This window comes from Neofelis nebulosa, chromosome 11 (genome assembly GCF_028018385.1).
Source record: "Neofelis nebulosa isolate mNeoNeb1 chromosome 11, mNeoNeb1.pri, whole genome shotgun sequence".
NCBI classification, from domain to species: Eukaryota; Metazoa; Chordata; class Mammalia; order Carnivora; family Felidae; genus Neofelis; species Neofelis nebulosa.
This window is the reverse complement of record NC_080792.1, coordinates 23,308,151-23,333,521: the sequence shown is the minus strand read 5'-3', so window position 1 is coordinate 23,333,521 and position 25,371 is coordinate 23,308,151.

Sequence of the window (25,371 nt, the reverse complement as noted above, 5' to 3'; positions counted from 1 at the left end):
ACAAAGAGTTTCAGAGTCAGTCCTACGAATAAGACCAAATCTATTTGGCAAAGGTGAATGCCTGCCATGCCATTTCATGCCTCTGTGGCTTTGTTGAGACTGCTTCCTTGGCCTAGATTACAATTATCCTTTCTTACCTGGGTAGCTCCAAGTTATCCATATTTCAATTAAATTATCTTACATTGATCTTTCACCTTTTTCTCCAGGAAGCCTTCCTTGAATGCTTGAGGATGAGGAAGATACCTTCTTTTTCTCTTGGTACTTCAGCTTGCGTATTTCAGAGCATTTTATCATACTGTGTGGGAATTATCTCTACTAGGCTACACATTTTGAAAAGAGGAGCTATGGTTTATCCATTTGTACCCCTAGTACTTTACACAGTGTGATCAGTAAATGTTGGTAGAATCCAGGCAAGGCAAAACATTTATAGGGTATACTTACAGAAAAGTGGAAACAGATCTCACAAGTAAACAGACTTATTAGATTTTTAGTGTGGGGAATCCAGTTTGAATTCATTGGATAGCAACAGATGTAGTTTACTGGATGCTTTCCATGTCTGGGTCTTTCTAATTGAGGACAGTGTCTTTTATATTTTCATTAAAACCACAAGATTGCGGGGTACCTGGGTGGCTCATTGGTTAAGTGTCTGACTTCGGCTCAGGTCATGATCTCATGGTTTGTGGGTTCAATCCCTGTGTCAGGCTCTGAGCTGACAGCTAGGAGCCTGGAACCTGCTTCGGATTCTGTGTCTCCCTCTGTCTCTCTCCCTCCCTGGCTCATGCTCTGTCTGTCTCTCTCTCTCTCCCTCTCTCAGAAACAAATAAACATTAAAAAGAATTTTAAACTGCAAGGTTGCAAGTGCCATGAGGAAAGATCTGTTGCCCCTGCTAAAAGAAGTGGTCCTCAATGTCTTTGCTCCAACTTGTATTACTTACCTAAAATAGATTTTACGGTAGATCAGTGAGTCAAAAAGTATGCATATTGATATGTATACATATACATATATATATATATTTTTTTTTCAACGTTTTTAATTTATTTTTGGGACAGAGAGAGACAGAGCATGAACGGGGGAGGGGCAGAGAGAGAGGGAGACACAGAATCGGAAGCAGGCTCCAGGCTCCGAGCCATCAGCCCAGAGCCTGAGGTGGGGCTCGAACTCACGGACCGCGAGATCGTGACCTGGCTGAAGTCGGACGCCTAACCGACTGCGCCACCCAGGCGCCCCTATATATTTTTTTAATATGCACATTTTAAGTGCCCTAAGAAAGATCTTTAAGAATAATAAGAATTTATAACTGCCTGGGTGGCTCAGTTAAGCATCCGACTCAATTTATGCTTAGGCCATAATCTCATGGTTTGTGGGTCCAAGCCCCCCCCATCAGGCTCTGTGCTGACAGTGTGGAGTCTGCTTGGGATTCTCTCTCTCTCCATCTGTCTTTGCCTCTTCCCCACCCTCTCTCTCTCTTTCAAAATAAACTTAAAAAAAAAACTCTAAAAGAAAATGATTTGTACGTTTATCAAATTTCATTTCTCTTATAAATGCTGGTGTTATCATAAAAAATATTATGGGTGAGAATCATAATTTTCATTCACATTTAAATAATGCTACCTAGAGGTTAGTATGTGTCTTTGGGTCAGACACAACTGGATTTGAAAGCAAATACCATGATTTTATGCTGTGTGACCTCAAGAAGTTTATTTAGTATCTCTAACCCTCATTTCATAAGAAGGATTAATAAATGGTATCATTTTGTAGCAATACTGGGGAAGCATTCAGTTAATAAGTATAACTTGTAAGCTTGATGCCTGACACAATTGTTCAAAAAATATTAGCTTTTAGTTTTAGAAGTATTAGTTTTTCGCTAATATCATCCTCAATGGGAACAACTGAGAGCTTTCCCCCTAAGGTCAGGAACAAGACAGGGATGTACGCTCTTGCCACTGTTATTCAACATAGTATTGGAAGTCTGAGCCTCTGCAATCAGGCAACCCAAAGAAATAAAAGGCATCCAAATTGGCCAGGAGGGGGTCAAACTTTCACTCTTTGCAGATGACATGATACTCTCTATATAAACCCAAAATTCCACCAAAAAACTGCTAGAAATGATTCATGAATCCAGCAAAGTTACAGGATATAAAATCAATGCACAGGAATCGGTTGCATTCCTATACACCAACAATGAAGTGACAGAGAAATCAAGGAATAGATCCCATTTACAGTTGCACAAAAAAACCATAAAATACCTAGGAATAAATCTAATCAAAGAGGTGAAAACCTGTATATACACTGAAACTATAGAAAGCTTGTGAAAGAAATTGAAGAAGACACAAAAAAATGGAAAAAGATTCCATGCTTCTGGATAGGAAGAACAAATATTGTTAAAATGTCGATACTACCCCAAAGCAATCTACACATTCAATGCAATCCCTATCAAAATAACACCAACATTCTTCACAGAACTAGAACAAATAATCCCAAAATTTGTATGGAACCAGAAAAGACCCCGAATAGCCAAAGCAATCTTGAAAAAGAAAAGCAAAGCAGGAGGCGTCACAATCCCAGGCTTCAAGCTATATTACAAAGCTGTAATCAAGACAGTATGGTACTGGCACAAGAACAGACACTCAGATCCATGGAACAGAATAGAGAACCCAGAAATGGACCCACAAATGTATGGCCAACTAATCTTTGACAAAGCAGGAAAGAATATCTAATGGAATAAAGACAGTCTCTTTAGCAAGTGGTGCCGGGAAAACTGGACAGCGACATGCAGAAGAATGAACCTGGACCACTTTCTTACACCATACACAAAAATAAACTCAAAATGGATGAAAGACCTCAATGTAAGACAGGAATCCATCACAATATTCAAGGAGAAAGCAGGCAAAAACCTCTTTGATCTCGGCCACAGCAACTTCTTACTCAGCATGTCTCTAGAGGCAAGGGAAACAAAAGCAAAAATGAACTACTGGGACCTCATCAAAATAAAAAGCTTCTGCACAGTGAAGGAAACAATCAGCAAAACTAAAAGGCATCCAACGTAATGGGAGAAGATGTTTGCAAATAACATATCAGATAAAGGGTTAGTATCCAAAAATCTATAAAGAAGTTATCAAACTCAACACCCAAAAACAAATAATCCAGTGAGAAATGGGCAAAAGACATGAATAGACACTTCTGCAAAGAAGACATCCAGATGGCCAACCGACACATGAAAAAATGCTCCACATCACTCATCATCAGTGAAATACAAATCAAAACCATGATGAGATACCACCTTACACCTGTCAGAATGGCTCACATTAACAACTCAGGCAACAACAGATGTTGGCAAGGATGCAGAGAAAGAGGATCTCTTTTGCATTGTTGGTGGGAATGCAAGCTTGGGCAGCCACTCTGGAAAACAGTATGGAGTTCCCTCAAAAAACTCAAAATAGAACTACCCTATGACCCAGCAATTGCACTGCTAGGCATTTATCCAAGGGATACAGGTGTGCTGTTTTGAAGGGACACATGCACCCCCATGTTTATAGCACCACTATCAACAGTAGCCAAAGTATGGAAAGAGCCCAAATGTCCATCGATGGATGAATGTGTACACACACATACATACACACACATGCGCACACACACACACACACGATGGAGTATTACTTGGCAATCAAAAAGAATGAAATCTTGCCATTTGCAACTATGTGGTTGGAACTGGAGGGTTTATGCTAGGTGAAATTAGAGAAAGACAAAAATCATATGACTTCACTCATATGAGGACTTTAAGAGACAAAACAGATGAATATAAGGGAAGGGAAACAAAAATTATATAAAAACAGGGAGGGGGACAAAACAGAAGAGACCCATAAATATGGAGAACAAACTGAGGGTTACTGGAGGGGTTGTAGGAGGGGGGATGGGCTAAATGGGTAAGGGGCAGTAAGGAATCTACTCTTGAAATCATTGTTGCACTATATGCTAACTAATTTTGATGTAAATTAAAAAAAAAAGTTGAAAAAAAGAAGTATTAGTTTTTCATTACCAGTGAGATTGAACATTTGACTGTCTATTAAAAAACTCATCTTTGCTTTTGAGTTATCTTTTCATATCCTTTATTCATTTATCTATTGGAAGTAAATTTCTCTTTATTACTGAGTTGTAAAAGCTTACCACACATAAAAGATAACAAATATTTTTGACATGTATTTTGAGTGTTGTTACCTAATGTGTCTTGTTACTTAACGTTATTGATACTTTTAGACCCAGAAAGGTTATTACAGTTTTGCTTTACAAACGTTTTTAGTTGTCTGCACTTTCCTGCCTCATTTGAAGTTAAACAGAGTCCTATAACTTGCTTGGGCCAATAATGATTATGTGAATAGTGATTATGTCTTTTATGGGCAGATGCTTCAAAAATCAGTGCACAGTTTGCTCTTCCATGCTGATTCTGATAGCGTATAGAGGTGGAGACTATGTCACCCTGTGTCCCCAAGGGACTGAGTGGCACCCTCCCTACCTACCAAACATGTAAACAAGATCAACTTTTGCTGTGTTGAGCAACTAAGATTGGGAGCTGCTGATTACTACAGAATAATTCAGCCTATCCTGACCAATGTAAGGATACTTTGGTTTGTTTTTTCCCAGTTTTATGGAGATATAATCGACATACATCACTGTAAATTTAAGGGATGCAACATAATGGTTTGACTCAATCTATTGTGAAATGATTTCTAGATTAAGTTTGGTTAGCATCCATCATCTCATATAGATACAATGAAAAGAGAAAAAGAAAAATTCCTTGCCAAGAGAAATCTTAAGATTTATTCTTGTAAAAACTGTATATCATACATATAGTTAACTATATTCATGATGCTATACATTCCATTCCCAGGACTTATTTATCTTGTAACTAGAAGTTTGTAGCTTTCGACCACTTCTCTCCAGTTGCCCCTTTTATCCCCCCACCTATCTCTGGTAATGAGCAATCTGACCCCTTTTTCTATGACTTTTGATTTTGTTTTTTGTTTGTATTTTAGATTCCACATATGAGATCATACAGTATTTGCTTTTTCTGACTTACTTCACTTAGCATAATGCCCTCAAGTTTCATTTATGTTGCTGTAAATGGCCTCATATCCTCATTTTATAGGGCTGAATAATATCCCTGTGTGTGCGTGCATGTGTGTGTGTGTGTAGCTGACACTTGAGCAACACAGGTTAGAACTGTGCAGGTCCTCTAATACATGGATTTTTTATAGTACAGTACTATAAATGTATTTTCTCTTATGATTTTTATTAACATTTTCTTTAGCTTTATTGTAAGAATACAGTATATGATATACAATAACATTAATTATGTTCTTGGTAGGCTTCTGATCAACCGTAGGCTATTAGTAGTTTTGGGAGAATAAAGTTATACACGAATTTTCAACTGCACGGAGTGGTGGCCCCCCTGATCCCCATGTTGTTCAAGAGTCAGCTATTTATGCCATAGTTTATTCATCCATCATTGGACATTTAAGTTGTTTGCATGCCTTGGATATTGTAAATGATGCTGCTATGAACATGGGGGTGCAGATATCTTTTCAAATTAGTATTTTTATTTTCTTTGGATATGTTCCCAGAAGTAGAATTTGCTGGATCAAATGGTAGATCTATCTTTAAAATTTTGAGGCTTCTCCATACTATTTTCTGTAGCGGTTGTACCAATTTACAATCCCACCAGTAAGATACACAAAGATTCCTTTTTCTACTTCTGTAAAAAAAAAAAAAAAAAAAAAAAAAAAAAAACACACGACAATTGAATTTTGGAAGGGATTGCATTTAGATCTATAGATGGCTTTGGTAATATTGACATTTTAACAATACTCTTCTAATCCATGAACTCAAGCTACCTTTCTGTTTATGTTGTCTTCATTTTTTTTTTTTTTCATCAGTGCCTCATACTGTTCAGAGTAGAACTTTGTCTCCTTGGTTAAGTTTATTCCTAAACTTTTAAAAATTTTATTCTGAAGTTTTTTTGTTTTGATATAATTATAAGATCATTTAGTATTTAGAAACATTAATTATTTTTGTAGGCTAATATTTTATCCTGCAACTTTAATGTATTTGTTGGTTAAATATAATAAGATTTTGGTGGAACCTTTAGGATTTTCTGTATAAAATAATGTCATCCACAAATAGAGATAATTTTATTTCTTCCCTTTCAATTCTGATACCTTTTGTTTCTTCTCTCATTGCAAGGACTGCCAGTACTATGTTGAGTAGAGGGATTGAGAGGGGCACCTAAGTCTTATTCCTGATCTTAGAAAAAAAGCTTTCAACTTTTCAGCATTGAGTATGATTTTAGCTGAATTTTGGAAGGGATTGCATTTAGATCTATAGATGGCTTTTGGTAATATTGACATTTTAACAATACTCTTCTAATCCATGAACTCAAGCTACCTTTCTATTTATGTTGTCTTCATTATCATATTTGGCCTTTGTTATGGTGAGGTATGTCTCTTCTCTACCTCATTTGTTAAGAGATGATTATACAATTTTTCTTTCATTCCACTAGTGTGATGTATTACATCGATTTGCATACATTGAAAGATTTATCCCAGGTATAAGTCCCACTTGATTGTGGTAAACAATCTATTCAGTGCATACCTGAATTCAGTTTGCTTGTATTTTATTTAGAATTTTGGATCTATATTCATCTGGTATATTGGACTGTAGTTTTCTGGTAGTGTCCTTTTCTAGCTTTGGTATCTGGGTGATGCTGGCCTCATCAAAGGAGTTTGGGTATGCTCTCTCCCTTTCACTTTTTTTGGAAAATTTTTAGAAGGATTGATGTTAATTCTTCCTTAAATATTTGGTGAAATTAACCAGTGAATCCATATAGTCTGGGATTTTCTTTGTTGGAGGATTTTTGTGTTACTGGCTTAATCTCCTTACTAGTAATTGATCTACACAGACTCTCTTTTTCATGAAGTCTTGGTAGTTTGTTTGTTTCTGAGAATTTTTCCATTTATTCTAGGTTGTCCAGTTTTATGAACCACAAGATCATGACCTGAGCCAAAAGCAAGAGTTGGACACTTAACCAACTGAGCCACCCAGGTGCCCCTGTTGGTTGTGGAGTCTTTATTCCTCCTTCCTTTCTGAAGAACAGCTTCACCTGGTATAGTATTCTTGCTTGATAGTTTTTTTTTTTTTTTTTTTTTTGCTTTTAATATTTGAATATGTCCTTTCATTCTCTTCTGGTCTGAAAAATGTCTGTTGAGAAATCTGCCAAAAATCATATGAAAATTCCATTACATGTAGATTTTCTCTTTCCTCTTGGTACTTTTAAAATTCTTGTTGTCTTTGAATTTGCCAATTTAATTAAAACGTGTCTTGGTGTAGCTCTGAGGCTCCTTTGGGCCTCTTGGACTTCGTTGTCTGTTTCTCTCACCAGGTTTGAAAAGTTTTCAGCCATCATTGCTTTGAATATACTTTCTGTCCCTTTCTCTTCTGAAATTCCCATGATGTGAATATTATTTCTTTTTCTTATGTCTCATAATTCTTGTAGGTTTTCTTCCTTATTTTTTATTTTTTCTTCTTGATTCTCTAGATAATTTCAGTTGTCCCATCTTCTAGGTTACTGATTCTTTGTTCTGAATCATAGAGTCTGCTTTTGAATCTCTCTATTTAATTCTTCAGGTAAGTTCTATTTTTCAGCTCTTGGATATCTGGCTCTTTTTTTAATGGTTTCTGGTATTTTGTTGAACATCTTGTTCATGCATTATTTTCCTAATTTTGTTTAGTTGTCAATCCATGCATTCTTGTAGTTCACAGAACTTATTTAAGAGCCTTATTCTGAATTTTTTGTCTGACAGTTCATAGATCAATTTTTTAAGGATCAGTTATTAGAGCTTTACTAGTTTCCTTTGGTGGTGTCACAATTACTTGACGTTTTTATTTTATCTTTTTTAATGTTTATTCATTTTTGAGAGATGGAGAGAGACAGAGCATGAGTGGGGGAGGGGCAGAGAGAGATGGAGACACAGAATCCAAAGCAGGCTCCAGGCTGTGAGCTGTCAGCACAGAGACTGACACGGGTCTCGAACCCACAGACTGTGAGATCATGACCTGAGCTGAAGTCGTACACTTAACCGACTGAGCCACCCAGGTGTCCCGACTTGGCTTTTTTCTAAGCCTCAGTTCCTCTTGTTGGTATATGCACACTCAAGAAAATGGTTTCTTCTTCCAGACTTCACATGTTCAGTTTGGCAGAGATAGTATGTTACCAATGAGCTCAGTTTCCATTTCTGGACGTCTTTGTTGGTAACATCCTTGGGCAGGTGGAGCCTGCTATTGGAGTCCATTTTGGGGTGAAGCAGTTGTTTGAGTCCTGAGGTTGAGGGTAGTGTGACATTGGCTGAAAATAGCTGAATAGGACTGCTGGCTTGGTTCCCTGCCCCAGTGAGGCTGTAGGATAGACTTCACAGTTGAGTGGATCCTGTGGTCAACCTTACTAGACAGATAGTATTGAGTACTGTACTCAGTGGTAGGTGTGTCTTGAATTAGCTTCCCTGCCTTAAGGGGGTGGCAGGATGGGACCCACGGTCTACATGGCTCATTGTTGGGGAACTCAAGCCAGGCAAGTATGCGTACTGAGTATTAGGCGAGGCTTTTGGTTTTTCTCTGCAGATATGGAAAAGCAAGGGATATGCTCTCTGTTCAAGTGCCACTGTCAGCAGCTGATGAGGTCCATGACTTCCCGTGTGCCCTGCTTAGGCTTTCTGGTTGGTTGGGCTGAAGTCTGTAATCAGCAATAAGTGGGGCTACAAATGAGTTTTGCTGCCCAGGTATAGCAGGAGAAGCAGCTCCTAGGCCCTTCATGCTCTTAGTGATATTGACTCAAGCTGACTTGTGCTTCAGCTTTCCTGACTGAACAGGGCCACTGGCTTTAATTGTGGGGCAATCAGCTTTGCCTTCCCTGCTTTTTTAGACTAGAGATTAGGGATTATGCAGATTTCAGGTATTTTCACTGGTTCTTTCGGAAGGGGCTGAGACTATGACTTTTTCTTGCCTGGACAAGACTGGGAGGGTCTCCTTCAGGCAGTTGGCTTTGGGGGTTAAGGTGGGTTGGGAGCTACCATCTGCAGTCAGTGCAGTTGTGCCTCACCGCTTTCGCCTGGGCATGGGCAGACCAGGCTCCAGGACCAGCAGAACTCTTCGTTTGGGGACCCAAATTAGACAGATATGTACCCCACTGAATTCTTAGGTCATACTGTACCCTAACCTGAGTCTGCAGATGAGCAGAATTGTTGTCTGGGACTACTAGGGCTCTGCTGGGAGGAATTTGGTTCACCAAGACCCTAGTGCTGGTCCTCGGAAGGCCCTCCCCCCTCCTTCATCTCAGAGTCCCAGTGGTTGAATCCCACAAATTCTCCTATAATCCCCATAGGGAAAAACCAGAGTAGGATATCCCATGAAGCAACCTACAATGCTAGGAGGCTGGATGTCACCCGTAGGCTGTCTCTTCCCACTGAAGGAACTACAGCCTGGGGGAGGGGCAGTGCAGTCAGTGTTGGCCATTCCTTTTCCATTTTAATGCGGTCTATCTTGGTCTCTGTGGTGCAGGGAGTTGCCTCACCCTCACTCCCAGCTCTAGGATTCTCAATTGGTGTTCTGTCCATGAAGAGTTATTACTTCTTCTGAGTGTGAGCAAAGTGGGGGAAGATCCATGTCACCATCTTTGTGGTGCTAGTCCTCTGGTTATTATTTTTAAATGTTACATTTAGACATTTTTTTAAGAAGTACTGTCTTTGATACCATGCCATAAAAGTCCAGAAAGACCATTATATTGGAGTGTCGAAACATTGACTGAATGATTTTTTGAGGTAGTAAGTTTCCTGTACATGAATGTTTTAAAGCAGAAGTTATGGCTGCATGTCAGGAATGCTGTGTAATTGTTGTATATTATATGAGTAATCAGAGTAGTTGACCTTTAAGTTTCCTTCCGGCTGTTTGGATATTAAGTGTAATGCATAGTTACTACTCTTAAGGAGATTGCAGTGTACCTCAGTATTTGCAAAGACAAGGTACAATGTGGGGAAAAGATTCTTTTTCCAAATAATAAGTAATAAATATGCAGATAAAGCAATTCCTAATTTGTAGAATATATGTAGATCTCCATGACTGTATATTAAAGTTCTGTGCTTGTCAATATTTCACCAGTGACTCAATTTGGCCCATACAGTACAAGATAAAAAAATAATGCCTTTTTATATAACTTGAACAACTTTCTTACTGAGAACATGTTTTGGTGATGCTGTTGTTTGCGTTACTATATAGCTGAACTAATAAGTCAGGACAGGTATAAGGGGTGCAGAGTCCTACTGTATCCATGCAAGAGGATGATTTCAAAGCACCATTAAATAAAGAGAAGTCATTTCTGAAACTGCTGTGACCATGGTAGCACTTTAAGAAGTTGACACGGGGATCTGGCAGCACCTGAGCTTCTAAAGTGTTTCACATCAACAGCTTTCTTTATTTTCCATGCCACAGAATGACTCATTGAGGGCAGCCTCTCCCACTCAAGGAGGCTCCCCCAAGATATTTTCCACTTCTTATTGCCATTCCTCTCCTTCTATTCCTCATGGTTCTTGAGTTTTGGGGAGAAGATTCAACAAGTTTAAGGCTAACCAAAGAGAATTTGAAGGTTTGTATAAAATTTTTCTTCCAGACTATGTATTTAGGCTCTTTGAAGAGAAGCACCAAAGGATGAGCTATTAAGAAAAACGATAACATTGAAATTTGGTTAGGAAGTTTTCTCCCTTTGTCCATCTTATGTATACTTTTTAAAATGATTTTTTTCCCTTCGCCATCATAACCTGTTCCCACTCATCTCAGCTTTTTCACCCTTGGCATCCAAGGGTAGCTGCCTGTTGCAACAGAGAAGCCGTGTTGGAGAAAGCAAGAGAGAGGTGAAATTGAGTCCTTTGTTCCCATTTATGTTACAAATGTCTGAACTTGAAGCTTTTATAAAATCGCCCTCTAACTTCTACCTTTTAACAGTGATGTTGGGTGGGTAATGTTATGCACCAGTTTCAAAATCCTCCTGGAGGAAGCATTCTGAAATACCTAACATTTTTTTTCAAAAGCGCCTTGAATCCCTTTCTACATGCATTTTTGAAGTGTAAGGCATGCATAATTTTGCTTAAGGCTTCCTGTCTTTCTCCTCTTCCATGTTGATTACCATCTCACTGAGCCTAGCATCCCCCCTGTCTGGATTCCCTTAATCTTCTTGAGACATAAAACATCCTGTGTTCTGTTGGTGTTGAGAGGTATAATTTCCCACTGAGGAAACGATCTAATAATGTAACTGCTCTTTAAACCCCCTACAAATTCATTTTAACTTTTAGAGGTAGCTGATGCCACCATTTCTGGACAAAGTAAATCAGGTTGGTTATTGACTGGATTTTTCTGTTACTGATTTAGAATTGAGCTTTCTAGGGTGTCTGTCTTAACTATATATATCTTCACTATAGTTTTAGCAATGTTTTATGAGGAAGAAAAATGACATATGTGGTTTTAAACAGCCTCCATCTCACAGAAGATCTTTAGATTCCTTTTTAACTACAGTGATAAATGGTTTTAACTTTGAAACATTCCTGTTTATTGTAAGAAACATGTTTTCTTGTTATATGTGTGTTATAGGAACTCGAATTTGAATTTACATCAAAATTGTAATATTTAATCAGGTAACTTCCCTTATTAACTCAACAAATATAAAAACAGATTCTCTCGAACTAAGGAAATAGTGCCTATTTTTCCTCTTCCTTCAAGTACAGTGAGTTATTCTAAATGTTGATTTAAATAGTAAAATTTTAAAACACTATGAAGAATGTTGGCTTCAGCCTCAATGTAATGATTTTTTTAAACTAACTTCCAATACTAATTGATTAGTTTGCATTACTTTGGAAGATTAAAAGGGAGAAGAATATCTAATTTTTGTCCCTGTAAATTTGTATTCTTATTCAAAAGATTTAAAAAATAAGAAATATGTATGTAATTGGGAATAAGTTGGATAGCCCAGAAAATAGTGGTTTTTCATTTATCTGTAATATCCCTCAAACTGATTGTGTATATGTTCATCTACTTGTATTTATCTTTTTGAGAATTAATTGATATAAATCACTGTATAGGTTTAAGGAGTATGGCATAGCATTTTATCTACATATACTGTGAAATGATTGCCACAAATAGGTCAGCTGACATCCATCTTCTCCTATAGGTACAGTAAAAAAGAAAAGAAGAAAAATATTTCTCTTTGTGATGGGAATTCTTAAGATTTACTTTTTAAAATAATTTTCCTATAGCGTATAGCAGTGTTAGCAATAGTCATCATGTTGTATATTATATCTCTAGTACTTATTTAAACCTTATTTATATACCTTATTTAAGTTTGTACCTTTTGACTATCTTCCTCCAATTCCCCCCCTCTTCCAGCCCTCCACCTCTGATAACCACAAGTCTGATCTCTTTTTTCTATGGATGGGTTTGGATTTTTTTTTTTTTTTAAGATTTTACATATAAGTCAGATCATGCAGTATTTGTCTTTCTTTGGCTTATTTCACTTAGCATAATGCCTTCAGGGTCCATCCATATTGTTACAAATTGTAGAATTTCCTCACTTTCTATGGCTGAATAATATTCCATTGTGTGTGTATGTGTCTGTACCACAACTTCTTTATCCACTCATCCATCAATGAACACTTTGACACAGCGATTGCTTCTGTGTCTCAGCTATTGTAAATAATATTTCTGTGCACATGGAGGTGAAGATATCTTTCCAATTTAGTGGTTTTTTTCCTTTGTATATATTCCTAGAAGTGGAATTGGAGGATCTTATGGTAATTCCATTTTTAATTTTATGAGAGACCTCCATACTGTTTTCCATAGTGACTGTATTACTTGTCAGTCCCACTAACAGTACACAGAGGTTCTCTTTCTCCACAGCCATGTCAGCATTTGTTATTTCTTGTCTTTTTGATGATGACCATTCTAATGGGTGTGAGGGGATGTGTCATTGTGGTTTTGATTTGCATTCTCCTAATGATTAGTGATGTTCAGCATTTTTTAAATGTACTTGTTGGCCTTTATATATCATCTTTGGAGAAATACCTATTCAGTTCCATTTTTCCATTTTGTGAATTTGAGTTCTTAAGGGTTTTTCTTTGTGTTTGCTATTGAGTTGTGCGAGTTCTTCATTTTTTTTGGATATTAACCCCTTATCAGATATGTAGTTTGCAGATACATTTTCTCATTCCATAGCCTGTCTTTTCTCTTTATTGATGATTTCTTTGCTATACAGAAACATTTTAGTTTGATGTAGTCCTATTTGTGTCTTTATTATGTTGCTTGTGCGTTAGGTGTCCTATCCAAAAAAGCATTACCAAGACCCATGTCAAAAAGGTTTATTTCTATGCTTTCATCTGGGAGTTTCATGGTTTTAGGTCTTACATTTAAGTTTTTAATCCATTTCAAGTTGATTTTTGTGAGCAGTATAGGTACTGCTTCATTTTTTCATATGTAAACATATGATTTTCCCAGCACCATTTATTGAAGAGTCCATCTTTTCTCTATTCAGTATTCATGGCTGGCTTGTCAAATATTAGTTAACAGTATCTGCTTGGGTTTATTTCTGGGCTCTTGATTCTGTTCCATTGGTCTATTTGTTTTTATGCCAGTACCATACTCTTTTAATGACTATAGCTTTATAATATAACTTGAAATCAGGAATTATGATGCATTCTGCTTTGTTTTTCTTTCTCAGGATTGCTTTGGCTATTTGGGATCTTTTGTACTTCCATATAAATTTTAGGATTGTTTTTTCTACTTATGTAAAAAATGCTATTGGGATTTTGTTAGGGATTGCATTAATCTGTAATGGCTTTTGGTATTTTATTTTAACAGTATTAATTCTTCCAATACATGAACATGAAATACCTTTCCATTTATTATGTTTTCTTTTATCAGTGTCTTATAGTTTTCAGAGTAGGGATCTTTCACTTCCTTGGTTAAATTTGTTCCTAAATATTTTGTTGGTTTTGATGATACTGTATTATTTATCTATATTTCCATGTTTTCACTACATGTATTTAGATGTGTACAAGCTTTAGTTTTAAATTATTTCCTTTATATCCTGAATCCCTCAAAGACAGAGTATTTTCTTTTGTGTTTTTAAAACTCATCCTATGCCTTTCCTAACACAGTATTAAGGGTAGCATCAATTTCTGTACATCTCATAATGTTATATCTAAATTTGTATCACTTGGAACCTACATAGGGCGAGGTAAAATATTTAATTATCCAAAGAGACAAACCACATTTAAGAGAAATAGATAAAAATCAATAAAACAACTTTTGATATGCTAATTTTTTTTAAAAAAGAGTATAGTTGACATACAATGTTACATTAGTTTCATATAGGTTTACTACTTAGTGATTTGACAAGTTTAAAAATCATATTATGTTCACAAGTGTAGCTACCATCTATCCTGTTACATCACTATTACAATAGTATTGACTATATTCCTTATGCTATGCCTTTCATTCCCATGACTTATTCATTCCATAACAAGAAACTATTTATAGGTTTGATTCTGCTTCTGATCTGTTTTATTAATTTTTAAAAAAACATTTCACTTATGAGTGGCATGTCTTTCTCAGTCTGACTTATTTCACTTAGCATAATACCCTGTAGACCCACCCATGTTGTCTCAAATGGCAAAATTTCATTCATTTTTATGGCTGTGTAATATTCCATGTATGTATTGGAGGGGTGTGAACGTGCACCACATATTCCTTATCCATTTGTCTATTGATGGACACTTAGGCTGCAGCATTTCCTTTATAAAACAAAACCACCTGCTTTATTTGGTTTCCTAGGAGTTTGTCCATGGCCCGGCAATCTCCTTTATATACACCCAATATCCCATTCTCTAAGGAATTTATTTTCAATTATGGAATCCTTGAGATATAGTCCCATACCTGAAATAAAGTTCTTACTTTGTCCTTGGACTCTAATTAAATATGGAAATTGTTTTTGAAAGATTATCTTAAGTAAAAGTGTATTTCCTGAACTCTTATTATTTACAAGCTATTGTGGTAGATGCTTGGGGAATGCTAAAATAAGACAGTCCTGATCATTAAGGATTAGAATTTAACTGGGAAACAAAATAGTTACAAATAAAGATTTAACAATTCAGGTGCCAAATGAGGATGCTGTATGAGTTCAGGTAAAATGATCATCAATGATATTGGCACTAATAAAAGAAGTAGACATTTATATAGCATGTATTATGTTCAGGGCACTACTCTGAATGCTTTATATATTAACCCATTTTAATTTTAACAATAAAATTGTTGAAAGTACCTATTGTATCCATTTAAGAGATGAAGAAAATGACACACAGGTTAAGTAACTACATAAGGTCACACACTGGTAACAAAACCTGGAATGGAACCCATATTAGTAATATTACAGAATGTCATGAAGGGGCGGTAATATGAATTGGGCATGGAAGATGCCAATCACTGGAAAGATAATTAGGAAGTTCAAGTTCATGTGAAACAAAGTTTGAAAGTAGAACATGTGAAACTAGTTCAATCTTGCAGGATCTGAGATATTATCTAAGTATAAAATGAACAGGTAATTTATTTTTTTATGGGGCCATTTTTGAGAGTAAAAGGAGTTGCTGACTGGATACGATGTATGGATGACAGACACAAACTGTGTCCTCATGCAAACTGAGACCCATGGTCATCCTAGTTTTATCCCTCAGTCATTCAGAACGGGGACCCTCATATCCTTAAATTGGTTCTGGCTATGGTAATTTTGTGATCACGGGTGCCTAACCCATATCAGGTTGTGCAAAATAAAGAAGAGAAAAATAAACTTTAGCTCAGCTCTCAGGATTTGGTTCAATGTCTGCATTTCAGTGCAATTATCTTTGACAGTCTGAACTCCTGGACTTTGGTCTTTGCCTTCTTAGAGCCATTTTTCTTCTTTCACTGTTTTTGCATTAATGAACTTTATGGACACAAACTCTGACCTGCTTGAACTTATGCAGTCCACTTGATCATTTGGGGTATGTCAATAGCTGCTGAATCTGACCTACACACTGTTTGACTTATGGAACTTGTCAGAGTCTTCCTGCAGGGCCAAAATTATATCTTTTGTGTAGGGCTAGCTACTCTGAGCTAGGTCTGGCTCTTTACCACCTATCAAAGTGATGATTTTTAAATATATTGTAGTTATGGGACAGAAGTTGGAATGGATCCTACATTCCTTCCAATGAAGTGAAGACATTTTCCTGTAGATGGGGAATGGGGGTTGGAGAGTGGGTTATTAATGGATTTTGAACAGAAAAATGACAGGATGAAAGTAAAATAGATCTGCTGGGATATGTAGGATAGATCACAATGGGAGACTGAGGATAGCAAACCAGTCAGGTGGACATATAATTGTCCATAAGTAAAATAAAAGATATTCTATGGTGGCAACAGTGTGAATTGAGGAAAAAACAGTTTTTAGAAATATTGCAGTAAAGGAATTTTCAGAACACAGTGACTTTCCAGAACCTGGAATATGGCATAGAGTTCTTTGGGTTCAGTGAATCAGTGAAAACTCATGTTGACTTATTTTGTATTAATTGGTTGAGGAAGAAAGTGCTAGTGTTTCGTCTTTGTTCTCCCACAGAATGCATCATGTTAGAATGTGTGTGTGTGTGTGTGTGTGTGTGTGTGTGTGTGTGTATGTTTATGTTTGTCAACCACATTTTCCTTCTCATCATCTTCTCCAGAGCCTATGAGGCATTCTGCTTTTCATCTTCAAGATGTAACTCACTGGCTGGAATTGGCTGGCAGAGGAACATATTTTCCTGGTATGGAAAGTGGTAGCTTTATCATATTAGCTAAGAGGGAACTGTGTTCCTATAAATTTACTTTTCTGTATAGTTTCAGGTTAGGGATGAGAGAAATTCACATGATATTTGGAAGGTAGGTGTGAAGCAGCAGCCATTTTTAATGCTCTGAAGGTCTTTGCATGAACTGTGATAGCTTATGCCTGTTATTGCTGATCTGCTAGTTTACCTTATTAGCACCAGGAAACACATAATAGGTGCCTATAGAAGCAAGACTTTGACTAAGAGTATGGCATGTAATAAACAACTGAAAGTAAGGAATATAACGGGGTTAGTTGGTTGCTTTTAAATTTGGTGGAGCACATAGGGAAATAACATTATGAGATCAGGGCTTTCAATTCCCAGCTTAAAGTCTGAAAAGAAACCAGTAAGCTTTAAGACTGCCCTGAAGGAAACCCTTTTCTCCTAATGGCTCATGGTTGAGATTTCTGACTATTAAAGCCGAAGTCTACAGTTGGCCCATGGTTAAATTGCCAATTTCATGGAGTCTGTTATGTTAAAGTTAGGGTATTAGTTTGGAAGTAGTGATCCTGAAAACTGGGTGCATATGTGCAGATTCCATTGAAACTGGGGATGTTGGACTATTGAATTTTACCTTTTTTACCTTTTACAAGTATAACCAACTCTTATGTTTTCTATTCCTTTCTGAGGATGATAGTATCCCCTTGCCTGAAGAACATGAAATGGACCCCCAAGTTAATTTCCTTCCAGAGGACTGTTGTTCTTCCTCAAGGTCAATACATAAATGTTCCATTGCTTCTAGACCTATAACAAAACCCACATCCAGACAATGACTGACAGGGTAAGGCACAAAGTATGACCTATGAAGAGGTGCGATAGAGACGAATTACAAGATTTTGCCAATTCATACTGCCAGTAACCTGGGGAAAAATACAGGAATATATGTTAAGTGTGTTGGAGAAGAGTGGAATAAATGTTGGGCTTTGATGAATCTGTTGATAAGACTTACTAAACAGTAATTCTTGATTCAGTATGTCACCTTGAGTAACTGGGGGTTTCAGTAAAAGTCTCTTTGGTTGTTTGAAATCTGTACCCAAAGTCTCTTATGATACTGAAATGCCAAACTAATAACTAATGAAGTGAAAATTCCAGAACTTTTATTGTAGAGGAATATATCCAAAGGCTTAGTGAGTCCTGTATGTTGGAATACATTTCTTGAGTAAATTGTGCTTATCTGTCCCCTAACGGTGTTCACCAAAAGAGTCCAAAAGACAGTTTCTTCACTAAATCTGTGATAAACACATTTGTGAGGGGGCACTTGGGTGGCTCCATTGGTTAAGCATCCAACTCTTGATCTAGGCTCAGGTCATGATCTCGTGGTTTGTGGGATCAGGCCCCATATTGGGCTCTATGCTGATAGCACAGAGCCTGATTGGAGTTCATTCGTGTTCTCTCTCTCTCTCTCTCTCCAAATAAATATTTAAAAGCACATTTTTGAGAAGAATCTTTTTAAGAGCTCTTTGATAGCTATTCTCTGAAGTCTAGGAATGAGCTTGAAAGAGGACCTTGAACTCAAAGTGGGAATGCAGCTGATCGGCACCTTGATTTCACCTTGATGTCTGAACAGAAAAGCTAGACACTTTGAGACTTCTTACCTACAGAACTGCGAGCTAATAAATAAATGTTATTTTAAGCTAGTAATTTTATGATAATTTGTTGTGCAGCAATAGAACATTAATACGGGTAGCAAAGGCCAAGCAGAGATCATTAAAATTCCCTCTTTCTACAAAAACAGTTTGATAATAATCCCACCACCGCCACATTTCTAAGGGAATTGCAGAATTATTGTCAATATCAATGACTTGAAATATGCAGGAATCGTGATTCCCAATACAACTCCATTCAATTAACCTTTTTGGCCTATGAAGAAAACAGATGGATCTTGAAGAATGAAGTAGATTGTCATACATTTAATTAGATGATAACTCGAATTGCACCTGTTGGTCCAGATGTGGTTTCATTGCTATGGCAAATAGACATGTCATCTGGTATGCAGTTATTTATCTAGCAAATGCTTTTTCCCCTGTACTTATTAGTAAAGACAACCGGAAGTCATTTTCTTTCAGCTGGAGGGGCCGGCAATAGATACCTTCATTGTTTTAATTCAGGGTTGTATCCACTCTCCAACCCTATGTCATAATCTAATACATGAGAACTTTGCTCACCTCTCCAGTTCATGGGGTATCACGCTCTTCTGTTACATTGATTATATCACAATGAGCAAGAAGTAACACAATCTTTCGTTATCTGATTTAGACACTGGAGAGAAAATAAATTTTCCCCAAATTCATTGTCACTTAATATTAGTTTCCCATTGCTGTTATAACAAATTACCACAAACTTAGGGGGCTGAAAACAAAACAAATTTATTGTCTTACTCTTCTATAAGTCAGAAGTCCTATAATCAAGGTGTTCTTAGGGCTGTGTTTCTTTTAAACACTCCAGGACAGAATTCCTTTCTTTCTTTTTTTCCCCACATTTAAGAGATTGCTTGCATTCCGTGCCTTGTGGCCCCTTCCTCTATCTTCAGAGCCAAGAGCATAGCATCTTTTAAGTTCTCAGCCTCACTCTGACCTTTTCTTCCTTTATCACATTATCTTCTCTGACTTGGATCCTCTGTCTCCTTCTTGTAACAACACTTGTGGTATGTTGAGTCCACCTGGGTAATACAGTACAGTGTTCCTATCTTGAGTTAATCACATTTGCAAAGTCCTTTTTGACACATAATACATACACAGGCTTGGGGGTTAGGACATGGATATCCTTGGGAGGACATTATTTTGTTTATCACATATCTCAGTAAAATCTCTCGGGGTCCTTGAGATGAGGCAATCAAGATGACCTATTCAAAGTAAAGAGCAAGTTGTTGCATCTGGCCCTTCCTACCACTAAGAAATATCCATAGTAATTGCATTTTGCATTTTGGATGGAACATGTGTCTCATTTGGACATGTTGTAACCATTCACTGAGTACTCTGAAAAGCTACCAGTTTTATTTTGTTTTATTTTTTTAACGTTTATTTTTGAGAGAGAGAGAGAGAGAGAGAAACGTGAGCAGGGAAGTGGCAGAGAGAGAGGGACACACAGAATCTGAAGCAGGCTCCAGGCTCTGAGCTGTCAGCACAGAACCTGATGTGGGGCTTGAATTTGTGAACCGTGAGATCATGACCTGAGCAGAAGTTGGATGCCCACCGACTGAATCACCTAGGCGCCCCAAGCTACCAGTTTTAAATTGGGTTTGGACAAGGAAGAGAAAGCTTTGTAATTGGTCCAGTGGGCAATGTAAGCTGCTCTGCTTCCTGGAATATATGATCCAGCAGATCCATTTTTGCTTGAAGTGTCAGGGATGTATTTGAAAGGCTCTCATAAGCAAATCACATTGCAGACCCTCAGGATTTTGGAACATCACTATGTTAGTCACTCGTGGTAATGATTATCACGTTGAGAAACTGCTTCTGGCTCCAGGAGAGACTGAACACGTGGTCTAATTTCTATGAGACCTAAATTGCCCATTATTAAATATGTATTGTCTATTATGCCATGCATAAATCTGGATATAAATGGCAGCACTTTATCATAAAATAGAAGAAGTATCTATAATACAGGGTTTAAGCAGATCCTGAAGGCAACAGGTACACCAATGAGTCTAGTGGCCTAAATGTCTATGTCTCATACTTATGCTGTATTTCCTCCTCCCTCTTAAGATGGATTTATGGCCTCAAGGGGATCTCCCTATGAATAAAAGACAGTGGTGAAACAAAATTCATTCAGTGGGCATAACTTCAAGTGGTGCGCTTGGATTTTGCTCAAGAGGAGACATGGCCAGAGTTATGGATCTATAGTGATTCATATAATGTATCACATGGTTTGGCCAGATGGTCAGAAATTTAGAAGAAACATAATTGGATATTGGTGACAGGGAAGTATAGATAAAATTTGTATTGATACACCTTCACAGATTAGCAGGAATTGTGAAGATATCTGTGTCATGTCAATGCTCATGAAAGAGTAACTTCAGCCCAGGAGGATGTTAATAAATGAGTGGAAAAGATAACATATTCTATGGATATCAGTCTGTCTCTCTCCCTAGCTCCCTCTGTCCTTACCTAATGAGTTCATGAACAAAGTGACCAGGCTGGAAGGGATGAAGGCTATGCATGAACTCAGCAACGTGGACTTGAATTCACCAGAGTTGATCTGGCTTATCAGTGTGCCAGTGGCAGAGACTGACACTGAGCCCATGAGAAGATAACATTTTCTTATGACCTCTTACAAAAGTCAATGAAACCCAGAATAGGCAAGACTGCTAATGGCTCAAAAGATTCAGGAATGAGGGTATGGATCACCCTCACAAGAAAGGAACTACAGGTAACTGAGGTAGTTGCTGAGAGCAAAGGGAATATAGAATGCATAGTGGGTCAAGGTAATTCTAAAACATGTTTAACCATGTGACAAATTACAGAAATGAGAACTATAATGGTTATAAGTATATATTTCTTGTTTTGATATGAATTTACTTCATTAACCAACTCCATTCTTTTTTCCTCTCTTCTCCCATTTTTTTTTTTACTATCTAGCATAATGCATGTTAATAGTATTTAATTTTATATTAAAAATGAATAACGGGGTATGTCATAGCTGGATGAAGAATGAACATTCTCAAAGATGAACAAAGGGCCTTGTATCCTCTTTGGGGGAGAGTATTAGCATGCTTTCAGTTTTATAAGGGATAGTTGCAAAAAGGTAAAGCATAATTTTTCTATTTTGATTATTTGGAAGTTAAATATGATTAAAAGAGGAGTGTGTGGATGTCAAGGCAATAAGGATGAATTCTAGTAGCTGTGTACTCTTTCAAACTAGTTAGCCTGAAATTACCTTTTCCACAATTCTATCCACTGTACACTATTTGATTAAGGTTGTTCACAAGAGACATTTGTTCAATATTTTGAAAGTGGAAATAAAGCACCAACTTTTTTTGTGCTCTGGAGGTTATTGTAAGACACCAGGGACTGTGGAGTCCCACATATGTTCTTGCTGATCTGCTGGCTTACCTTATTAGTGTAGTGTTCTTACCAAGGCCTGCAACCTGTCTAGTTACTGGTGTGTGTCCTTTCCAGCCTCTCAGTGTTCTGGCCCAGCTGTGTGTGCAGATGCATAGTGAAGGGTATCAGGTTCTCCTGAAGAATCATCTACATCACTGAAGTGGGAAGCTAGGAAATTTGGATGCAAGGTCTAGTTGGTGCTTCTGGGATCCTGTTTGTTCTTGTGAGTGCTAGCCCCCATGTGGGGCTCAAACTCATGAACCGTGAGATTGTGACCTGAGCCGAAATCAAAAGTCGGACATTTAATCGACTGAGCCACCCAGGTGTCTCTGCTTCTACCCTGTTCCTTCTTGACTACTGAGTTGGTTAGCCTAGAGTGACATCAACCCAGAACCAGGCTCAGAGGAGACAGCCTTGTGTAGACATTTCCATTAACTTCTGTAATAGAATAAAATACAACTTTTATAAGTCCCTTATTTTGTATCACTCATAGTTTCTGCTTCTCTGATCAAACTCTGACTGCTACACTTTACAGTGTTTATTGCATGAGTTAATAAGATATGACTGAAGAACTTTAAGCTTTAAAGATAATACCTGTTTCAATTATGGTCAAGAAATCAGAACATAGGGAATGTGCCGGAGGAAGCAGATAAAGTTGACACCCAGGAACACAGTGGTTAGCCAGTTAAGTAGTAAATAAATGTGTACATGGAATTGAAATTTAAGAATGTTGGGGTTCTTTAGAGCTAGTTTCAGGTCTGGATAAGGAATATCTCATTCCATGTTCGGTCATAAGGACTCCAGAGTCAATATGAAGACGATACCACCTGCCAGAAATGGGGCAATTTAAGACACAATGGTGATGATAGCCTTAAAGGATTAAAACATCTCAAATTGTTTAAATCCAAGAATAATACTTTCACTATTGGCGGGTGCTTGGAAATTAACTTATTACTTTGGGACATCTGGGGGCTCAGTCAGTTAAGTGTCTGACTCTTGATTTTGGCTCAGGTCGTGATCTCATGATAGTGAGATTGAGCCCCACATCAGGCTCTGCACTGGGCGTGGAGCCTGCTTAAGATTCTCTCTCTCCCTCTGCCCTTCCCCTGTGCTCATGCATGCTCTCCCTCTCAAAGTAGAAAATAAAATAATAAAAGAAATCAACATGGGGCGCCTGGGTGGCACAGTCGTTTAAGCGTCCGACTTCAGCCAGGTCACGATCTCGCGGTCCGTGAGTTTGAGCCCCGCATCAGGCTCTGGGCTGATGGCTCGGAGCCTGGAGCCTGTTTCCGATTCTGTGTCTCCCTCTCTCTCTGCCCCTCCCCCGTTCATGCTCTGTCTCTCTCTGTCCCAGAAATGAATAGAAAACGTTGAAAAAAAAATTAAAAAAAAAAATTAAAAAAAAAAGAAATCAACTTATTACTCTGAAGACTGATAACTAAAAACAAATGAATCAGACATTAAATCCTGGTTTTCCTATGTAAACTGTACCAGTGGGTAACTAAATAATAGAATAACAGAAGGATACTTTATTTGTGATAGTTTCTCAATCTAATAAAGTAGAATGATATATTTAAAACATTACTATTTTGCAGCCCCTAATGAATTAATAGAGGGTAGGCATTCTTCATTAATAGCTGCTGACATTACAAGGGGATGCATCCTAATGAAATGTGCATCACAATCTTTGAATATTCTGGCTAAAGGTAGCTCATATCAATTATTCCAATTATAAGTTTATAGTAAGTAATTTATAAAAACAATTATTAAAATTTATACAAATATGAAATATAAAATTTATGAATAGTAAATGTATAGAAACTAAATAATAAAAAAACAAACAAGTAAAAGTGTATAGAGGAATGAGCTCAGTAAAACTAACAATCTGGGAAGCTGTAGAACAAAGGAGCCAGTTTCTTCAACAAAGGGAGCAGAGCTGAAAGGAAACCCATAGATTAGAAGAGACAGTGTGAGGTTACCAAAGTCATTGACTTGTAGATTTACAATGAATACCTACTATGGTATGTATATTATACCTCAATTAAGTTGGTTTAGATACAAAGAGAAATTGAAAAACCATTGATCAATAGCTAGTCTTACTGGGATTTTGATTCCATCAAACAAACAACCAATAGTTGATATTTAACACAAAATTAGAAATTTGAACATTTACAAGGTGTTTCATGATATTAACAATTTTTAAATTCTGCTTTATATTGATAATGTGGTCATGTTAAAAAAAACTTTCATTTTCAGATATATACTGAAAAATGAAATGAAAAGGTTTGATTTCTAAAATATAAAATGTATGTGCTAGAACTGTTTTACAGTTCCAGAAGATCAGTGGAGGGTAGATGTAAAATGGTATTGATCTTTAAGTGATTTTGGTAGGAAGGTTCCTTTTCTGGGGTTTAAAGAAAGATTTCACAGGGTACCTCAAATTTAGCCTGCAATTTCACTGTGACACCAGTAGGTGAAGTGCAGTTCTTGCTGTCCTGGCTCAATTTTGATGTGTCCTGTGATCTCTGCCTCAAGTACTGTTCCATTTGTTACTGGAAAGATCCATTGCTAATTCAGAAAAGTATTTTAAAAATAATATACACCTATCACTCCAAATAGAGACGTAGATCATTTACACAGAGAAAATAAATTTATTTAAAATCACCTAATTTGAGGGCACCTGGGTGGCTCAGTGGAGTGTCTGACTCTTGATTTTGGCTCAGGTCATGATCCCAGGGTTATGGGATCTAGCCATGTGTTGGGCTCAGTGCTGAGTGTGGAGCCTGTTTCAGATTCTCTCTTTTTCCACCCCTCTCCCTGGCTCGTGCTGTCCCTCTTTCTCTCTAAGAATAAATAAAGAGACAAAATTATAAAAAAAATTAATGTTTATTTTTGAGAGAGAGAGTCAGAGTTTGAGCAGGGGAGGAACAGAGAGAGGGAGACACAGAATCTGAGATGTCAGCACAGAGCCCAACACGGAGCTCGAACTCACAAACCACAAGATCATGACCTGAGGCAAAGTTGCACACATAACTGTTAAAAGTTGCACACGTTTAAAAATAAATTTTTTTATTTTTAAAAAAATAAAATCACCTTATTTCTTTTCTGAAGCATTTTCCTAATTTGGGTATTTGCTAAGCTACTCAGAGTCCATTAAATGTCATGATTTTTTTAAAAAAATTGTCTTAAATAGAGTGCAAATCTTGTTAAGGGACATTTATTTCCTAGAAGCTTGAAAAAAATATTTTTTAATGTACTTCGTTGATGCATGATTGAAAGTGCATAACTGTGACTGAATTTATATCAAAGAAGTAGGTAATTTTATGATCATTAATAATGGTTGTAGCTATGCAGG